The following is a 9,026-nucleotide window of genomic DNA, read 5'->3' as shown; positions in this document are numbered from 1 at the left end:
CGAAAGGGAATGGGGGCTATAATATTAGTGGCTCACAACACTGCCTAGGGAAGGCCTTGCAAATTTATGTGTGAATGGACGTGTGTCATGTTCGTGATCGGTGAAAGAAGGCAGATACATCCAAAGGAGGGGGTTGAAGGTAGCCATGCAGACATGTGAAGAGCAAAACGATAATCGTGAGCGGTAAGATATTATGGGCTTTTTCTTGTTACGGCCTTTTCCTCGTCGAGGTGACGGGAGACGACCGCATAACACTCTCTCTCTCTCTGAGTCTCTCTCTCTCTCTCTCTCTAAATACAGCCTCACCCCATGCATGCTGACCACCCATTACCTACGTAAATACACTTAAGCGGCCCGGTCCCCACGTAGGTAGCAATCGCATGCAGGCTGTATAATCTAGTCGCCATGGCAGCTATCTCTGTAATGAAAAAGCTACAGAGATGCGAACGCATTCATGCAGGAAGGTCGGATGACTATCCTGTTCTCACGTACAAGATCAAAATCAAGGAATACGCCTCCTCTTCCTCCTCGCTAGTGCCCTGCACAATCTCCATCAATAGCAGCTGCTGCTCCCTTTCCTTATGCCCTTCTACCACTAGAGCTCTTTCTCAGCTGACAGACCCTTTAGCCCGTTTTGCACCCACTAGTCATGAGAAGCTATCCACATCTCACGAATTAGGCACCACGCACTTTCCTCTACGACCTCCATTGAAGCTGCAGAGGGATAGCGGGCAAGAGCTAGCCCCTGATGAGCTGTCTTGCCCTTCTAAAATCAATACTGCGCCTGGCTGCAAGCTGCAGCTGCTGGAAGTTGAGGCAGCAGAGACCACCTCGAGGGGTGACTACATGGAAGCTGCCAGACGACACTACCGGGAAGGAGAAGGACGGGAGCATGATGCCTGCGAATATAAGCGAGGACGAAGAGGGGATGTGGGCGATGTTCCCACGGAGGCTGGAGCTGCCAGACGCAGAAGAAGAGGAGGAAGAAGATGGGAAAGGCGTGAAGGAGACGTTCCTGCATGAATGTGAACACCAAGCTGGGGCGCTGGAGAGGAAGAAGACGCAGCAGCAGCAGATAGAAGAAGGTGGGCAACTGAAGAAGGGGGAGGTGTGGGAAGTAAAGAGGGTGGAATGTGAGTGCTGCGGCATGGAGGAGGAGTGCACGAGGGGTTATGAAGAGAGGGTGAGGGGGGAGCTAGGAGGACATTGGCTGTGCGGGCTGTGCGGGGAGGCGGTGAGGGAGGAGAGGAAGCGACTGAGGAATCGCGTTGCAGGAGGCGAGAGGAGCCTCCAAGCGGCGCTACAGGCGCAATGGAGCCGTGCCGTGGATTCAGCAGATGGTCGCGAGCCAGGGCGTCGCCGCCACCCTCTGCCGTAGCGGTACCCCACGCTGTCTGCCGCCTCCTTCGCCGCCACCTCAGCACCCTGACGCCCTCCCCTCGTCCCCCGCCCTCCTCGTCTCTACCCCGTTCTTCTAGCTGCCTCCCTTCGTTCCACGTCCACACCACCACATGTAGCACTACTCTGACTGAGAGTAGTTGGATGGACGGCTTGAGAGAGGACTGGTAGTTTATATGGCTTGAGTTGATGAAAGTTAACACGTGATAATTTTTCTTCCGAAGGAATAGTAAGAGATTGGTTAAGTTTTGAAGAATGAAATGAGTATGGAAAAGAAGGAAGATGTTTTAAGTGTCATACTAAACGTCACATGAGAAGAGATTGTCTTTAGAAAGAACCCACATGACCATAAGCAACAACCTAATGTGCCGCAAGTTTCTAACGATCATCCAGATGAGTGTCTCATGAAGTATCAAGGTCATATAAATGGTTAGTGCATTGTGATCCCGTCTGATCCTGATAGTATACATGATGTGATTAGTGAATCTCGTGTGAAGAAAGCACACTTAGAACATATCGAGAACATATTCTAGCGGATCCCACTATGGTCTCTGCACATTCTCCTAGTGTGAACTTTTTAATCACGCATGAATGTCCTAATGTGGCAATCTGTGTTTAGCATGCATGTTTTTATATTCAGTTTGTTGTTTCTCCTCTATCTAGATGTGATATGATTTTTGGCATATTAAAGTCCTTTTGTGAGTTTGATCCGCAAGTTTATTGGAAAGAAAACTCTCTCTCTCTCTCTCTCTCTCTCTCTCCTCCGCCCTTGAAGGTGCCTCTAACATGGTCATTTGTTGTGAGCAGAGTATTCCTTTTCTACCATTCGTCTCTCACTCTCATGAAAAATCCATTCTCGAGCTTAATGATCACTTTTAATTTTTTATAAATATACCCATTTTGTCCATTCACAAAAAGAAAAATTTGACTTTTATTCAAGATATTGCTATCAAGCGTCTTTCAATTTGCTATTTTAGATATTTGTTGAGCTACATCAAGAAGTGTTAAGATCCCATATATTACATTCTAGAACACTATGTGATATTCCACCTTGTGCACATAGTTGTATTCTTTTAAACATGTTCATGAGGATAAGAAATTTAAGTATTCAATTATACCTATGTTTAGTCATCTTAATTTTGTACATTTTATATCAAAGGGTTCTCTAGCTCCACCACTTGGCCATTCTAAACTCTTCAATCAATTTCATGTTACTTGTGGCCATGTATGTTTAATTATATGTGTATTTATAAGAAAAAAATAGTTGTTATAATTAAGAAGATTTCAATCTATTTAAACCTATAATAAATGAAATACTCTTTTGTTTATTATATTGTTCTTATCATTGAACATGTTTAGAGAAAACAAGTCTTAAGAGAGAGGAATTAAACTAATGTAAATAATGGATTTTATGATATTTAAGAGTTTTTGCATGATAAAGAGTTCTAATTAAAGCACTCTTGTGATTTTGACATTATGTTTTGAATGAATGGATTATAGTTGCACATTTTTTAAGATTGTAATGATTTAGATAAGAAATTGTTTATTTGTGCATATATACACACACATGAGTCCCCATGCCAATACCACAACAACATGGCATATGCTTGTATAGATTCCATGCCAATATGATAGCAACATTGTTCAATGATTATTTTTTTCTTGAATACGTATAAAAAGAGGTATTCTATTGAAACAACTTATATAAAGTGTAAAATAATCTATACCATCTGGTAACTAGAAATACCCAACATAAGAAGTCTCCTTAGAGTGAAAGGAACTTCATTAATAAAGAAGTCCCCTAACAATAGGTTGCACTCCAGGTTAAAATACATTAGAATGATTCCTAAATTTAAGAAAAGAAACTCAAAATCTTTGAGTAATAACTTTATGAGTACATAGATGCATATACATCTCCATGCCAATATGACAACAACATTATTCAATTCATGCTCGTGTCTTGAAGCAAAAATGGTTCTCTTGGCTAAATCCATTTATACACAGTAAACAAAAATATTGATCACATTCCAAATTGAAAATCCCAAGAAAATTTAGTCTCCTTGAATTAAAATGCACTCACTATAACACGTCCCCCAAAATTTCACACACACACACACACACACAAGCTGGTTTTCTCTTGTTGACCCTGGTCCCGCAATGGCCTCAGCCTGCAAGCATAGACCCATGCACACACACCCTATTCGCCTGCATCAAACCCACCTTCTTCAAATTTCCCTAGACGCAGCAGCCTAGCTACATTTAGCAGCTTCGTGGCCTACTCGCAAGCCCGCGTTCATCCTCCCCTCTCCCTTTCTCTCTCTCTAACGTCCCCATAAACCGCACTCTACCGCCATCACAAAAAACTAAGAACAAAATAAAATAAAAGGTTTCCTTTCTCATAAAATTGAAGAGGGGGTTCTCACGCTCCTCCCCTCGAAAAAGGGAAAACATTTTTTTTTTCCAATTTTGAATGACCTTATGCCGGAATTTTACCACCAAAAAGGAAAAGAGAAAGAAAGACTCCCAATAACTTTTAGAATGTCAAGAATTCTTATTTTTTAGCGTGATGTTCAAATGCTTTAATGTACTTATTATTGATCTATTTTGAAGCGGGGAGGTTGAGATTTGAAAAAAAAATGGAAAACACAACGATTGACTATGCAAAGTCCACCATCATCATTGCTAGTAGCGGTCAAAAGAAATCGTCCTAGAAATTATGCATGTTAGCATCGATTGACCATTCATCAAATGATAAATTTGAGAATGACACAGTTATGGGGGCAATATTAGCTAAGTAAGAGATTGAGAAACCATTTTTTATTAGCCATATTGCTTTGTTTGAAATGAACTTGCTACATGAGAGCACATTGGTGTCATGAATTGAGGTTATGTACAAGGATTGGGTTTATGACGGAGCATGATGTGGTGTTTTTCTTAATCTGGCAGAGAGCTCTTTTGCACTAAAAAGTAAGATCTTTTTTGATATGGGTCTCACTTTTGAGAGATTACATTAGACATGCATGCTTAATCAAAACACTTGATGCACCAAATTGGATTTAAATGTTACATTTTAGTGCCTGGTTTGAATGAGAAATCATTGCAAAGCACTAAAATTGTGATTCTTGAATGGCCAAGAGAGGGCATTAAACTTTTGGGGTTACGATTGATCATTTTTGCTTGTGTTGATTGACCAAATGATTAAGAGAATTAACAATTGAGTTTCTTTTGAAGGGTTGTGGGTCAGCATGAGTATTCAATGATCCAAAGGGTGTCGGCATTGCAACATAGTGCAATATGTGTCTATTTAAGAGCCATTCCATAAAGTTGTATAATCACTAGCTCACCGCTTTGCAATAAAAATGCTAAAGTTCATTGAGCTAGTATTTAGTCAACTTTTTAAGAGCTTTCAATTGTACAATGTGGCTATCAAGGGCCAATTTACTTCATTAAAAGTTATGTACTTTCGGTTGGGGTGGTAAAGCCCAATGTGCCATGCCTATGTGTCGGGCGGCGGCCGGAGACTACCAGGAACTAACACTCACCATTCATTCTACATAAAAGAATAAGGATTCATTACCCTAACACTATTCTGTTTGGAGTCCACCCAAACCCGTGTCTCCTCTCTTCTCCATTGCTACATACACAAACACGCTCTTGCATGCGCTCTTCAACTGGTATCAGAGCTTAGGGATTGGGAGCACCATTGGAGCTCAGCGGGGAGGCAAGCAGAGAAGCAACAAAAACAGAAGCACGTTTTTGAAGATCTATTTTGGCCTACCAAAACTTCTTCATTTAAGCTGATTCTTGTGACTCTTGATCGGTTTTTTTTTCCTCTTCAACTTTGCAGAAGAAAGTTTTCTCAAAATCTTCACCAATTTTGAGATACGTCACTCAGACTGCGTATAGGTCGTGAAGTAGAAGCTGCAGATTTTTACAGATCTGTTTTGATCTGTAAAAACAGCTTATTTCAAGTCCATTCCTTCTACTCGCAACTGTTTTTTCATGGTCTACAGCTTTGCAGAAGGAAGTTTCTGCAAATTTTGCACAGTTTAAGAGATATTGAGTTCAGATAGCAGGGTGGTCTACCCTCGTCAGTTCTTCTGCGTACAAGTTTTCATTGCATACTCTTTCTGCAATGTCTGTCACATGCATATTTGGTGTAGGGTCTTGAGGGTCTGTTATATCAAACAAACCACCACAGCGGTTACAGAAAAGGGTTTTTGTGGTTGATGTAAGATCTTATGCGGTTTATGTATTGTGATGGAAATATGCAAAGCCTATTGTTGAGGGTCGTGGTAAGGTTTTATTGAGCTGGGGGATTCTCAAATGTGGAGATCCTTTTGGTGATACAGGTTTTGGAGCGAGCCTCCGACATCCCCATAGTTTTGTCATTGACATAGGATGTATGTTTATGCGATTAGTGCAGTATTGGTGTGCATGATCTACTGACCCGCCAGTGTTGGCATTGCTGTCATCTTTATGCGTATGCCTTTGACAGTGTTCAGTTGGTCAAAGACAAAATTTTAGAGTTGGAGACATTGACAATGACAGTTCTTTGAGATTTTATCTTGCCGGTTTAGCCACTTTGATCAGCATTTCAATCATTGTATACATTTGTTTTGGGTTCAGAAGTCAGTTTTATAGGGGAGACTTTGCCGAAATTTTTTAGGTTTTCTATCATCTTCTTTAGTGGAGCGGGTCTATTACTTTTGTTCCTTGTCGAGTGATGGCTTCATCATTAAAGAACTCTTTGTTCAACATTGAGAAGTTAGACGGCACTAACTTCCCATATTGGAAGGAACAAATTTACAATGTCTTAGTACAGAATAAGCAGATCCGACCGATAAAGATGAAAGGGATAAAGCCTGAGGATATGGATGAGTGTGATTGGCAGGAGTGCATCATAGGTTTATTGCCTGAAAAAGTTAGTTGATTTGAAGATGAATGATGGCACACCCATGTGAAACCATCTCAATGAGTTCAACACAATTTTCAGTCAGCTTTCTACGCAGGGAGTCAATTTTGACAATTTGGTCAAAGCGATGTTCTTACTAGTTACGCTGCCAGAAAGTTGGGATACTTTTCGCACAGCCATAAGTAACTCAGCACCTTCTGATGGTTTAATATGTGCTGATGTGGAGGGTAATTTTTGCTTACTGAAGAGGTTAGCAAGAAGAATCTTGATACTTCTCGTGGTACTAGCAATGCTCTCGTTGTTCGTGGTCGATCACAAGAAAAGGGAACGCAGAATCAGAGAGGAAAATCTCATAGTAAATCATGTGGTTGAGAAGACATTGAGTGCTATCATTGTCACAAAAAGGGTCATATGAAGAAAGACTGTCGAAAGTGGAAATGAGAGAAAGGTAAAGACATGAAGTCAGAAGAAGGTAAGACTAAGGAAAGCAATATAAAGATTGAAGAGATCAACAATGTTTTTGTTGAAGATTTTGATGGAGATATTTATCTCACATCTGCCATGGATTCAACATTTTCGATTGTCGTTGATGACTATGCTTTACATGATTGGGTTGTTGACTCAGGTGGATCATTTCATGTGACTCCTCATAGAGACTGGTTCAGTACATATGATGTATCCCGTAAAGGTCGTGTTCGTCTTGGCAATGATTTTTCCTGCGACAGAGTTGGTGTCGACGATGTGCAACTGAAATTTCAGAATGGTTCTTCATTCATGCTCAAGAATGTGAGACATGTGCCAAAGCTTACAAAAAGCTTGATTAGTACAGGACAATTGGATGATGCAGGATATTACTACACATTTGGTGATAGTTCATGGAAGATCACCAAAGGTTCTTTAGTGGTAGCACATGGTTCAAAGTCTGGGACTTTGTACATGCTACATGTATCCAATGTTAAAAACCATGTAATTTGTGTAATCGAGCAGCCAAGTGTTTCTTTGTGGCATCGCCGATTAGGACATATGTCTCAAAAGGGAATGAAAATCTTATCTCATTTTGGTTATGTGCCTGGCTTCAATTTCTCAGTCTTTTCAGTTTGTGAGAATTTTCTTTATGGTAAACAAACACAGTCACCACACAAAAGGGGAAGCACTCAAAAAAGTGAGCCATTAGAGTTAGTGCATAGTGATGTCTGTGGACCTATTCCTAACGTATCCATGGGAGGTTCATTGTACTTTGTTACATTCATTGATGACTTCTCAAGGAAAGTGTTGGTATATCCTCTCAGGAAGAAGGATGAAGTTCTTTCAAAATTTCAGATTTTTGTGGCATTAGTGGAGAATCGGTCTGGCAAGAAAGTAAAGTGCTTGAGGTCAGACAATGGTGGTGAGTATGTCACTAAAGCCTTTCAGAATTTTTGTGATTCCAAAGGCATCAAAAGAGAGTTGACTACTCCATATAACCCTCCACAAAATGGTGTTGCTGAGAGGATGAACCGTACCATACAAGAGAAGTTACGTAGCATGTTGTCTAATGCAGAGTTGCCTAATGGATTTTGGCCAGAAGCGTTAGCAACTGTTTTCCATCTTATTAATAGATCTCCTAACAGGGATTTAGATGAGAAGGTACCTGAAGAGCTTTGGTCTGGGAAGCCACCTTCTTACAAGCATCTTAGAGTCTTTGGCTATGAAGCGTATTGCCATGCTCCAAAGGAGTTTCGAAGAAAGTTGGCTCCTAAGTCAAAGAAATACATATTTCCTGGCTATGGAAATCCTGGCAAGATGGGATTTCGGTTATGGGATCATGAAGCTAAAAAGATAGTTTGTAGTAATGACGTATACTTCAATGAACAAAAGATGCATAAGAAGCCTGTGCATATAGTGGAAGTCAGGAGAGTTATCTTCCAAGAAGATGGAATTGTCCACAATAGGGCTGAAGTGACTAATGTAGACAACAAGTACAGAATCCTCTTGGAGTACAAGATGTTGCTAAGGGACAACCGGCTCAAGCAGTTATTAGAAGGTCTACAAGAGTTTCAAGGCCTCTTGATAGATTTACTCCCTCATTGGACTATATTATGTTGACAGATTACGGAGAGACTTCTTGCTATAAGGAAGCTATGTGAATGGATGAAAAGTCAAAGTGGGAGAAAGCTATGCAATAAAAAAGGACTCATTGCATAAGAATCAAACTTGGAAGTTGGTTCGATTGCCTAAAGGTAAAAAGGCATTACCATGCAAATGGGTGTACAAGAAAAAAATTACACCTCATGATAATAAACCCAAGTACAAGGCACGACTTGTTGCTAAAGGATTTTAGCAATAGCAGGGTATTGACTTTGATGATATCTTTTCTCCAGTTGACAAGATGACTACTTTGTGGTGTGTACTTGCATTTGGTTGCTAAAGACGACATGGAACTTGACCAGATGGATGTCAAGACGGCGTTGTTGCATGGTGATCTTCAAGAAGAGGTTTATATGCAGCAGCCGAAAGGTTTTGTTGAGAAGGGCAATGAAGACTTGGTGTGTCAGTTAGAAAAGACTCTTTATGGTCTAAAAATAGTCATCAAGGGAGTGGTACCATAAATTCTACTTGTTCATGCTCTCTCAAGGCTACAAACGTAGCAATATGGACCATTGCCTCTACACTAAGTGAGCTAACGATGGTAGTTTGCTGATTTTGGTCCTTTATGTGGATGATATGTTAATTG

General features: G+C 40.6%; 1 pseudogene; it reads left to right on the top strand.

Moving 5' to 3' along the window:
- Nucleotides 1-405: 405 nt before the first annotated feature.
- LOC147447233 (uncharacterized) lies at nt 406-1,569 on the top strand (annotated as a pseudogene).
- The last annotated feature ends 7,457 nt before the right edge of the window (nt 1,570-9,026 follow it).

Source organism: Adiantum capillus-veneris, chromosome 11 (assembly GCF_014529385.1).
Source record: "Adiantum capillus-veneris isolate H3 chromosome 11, ASM1452938v2, whole genome shotgun sequence".
NCBI lineage: Eukaryota > Viridiplantae > Streptophyta > Polypodiopsida > Polypodiales > Pteridaceae > Adiantum > Adiantum capillus-veneris.
Note: the sequence above shows the minus strand (reverse complement) of the source record. Positions and strands in the feature narration are given on the sequence as shown.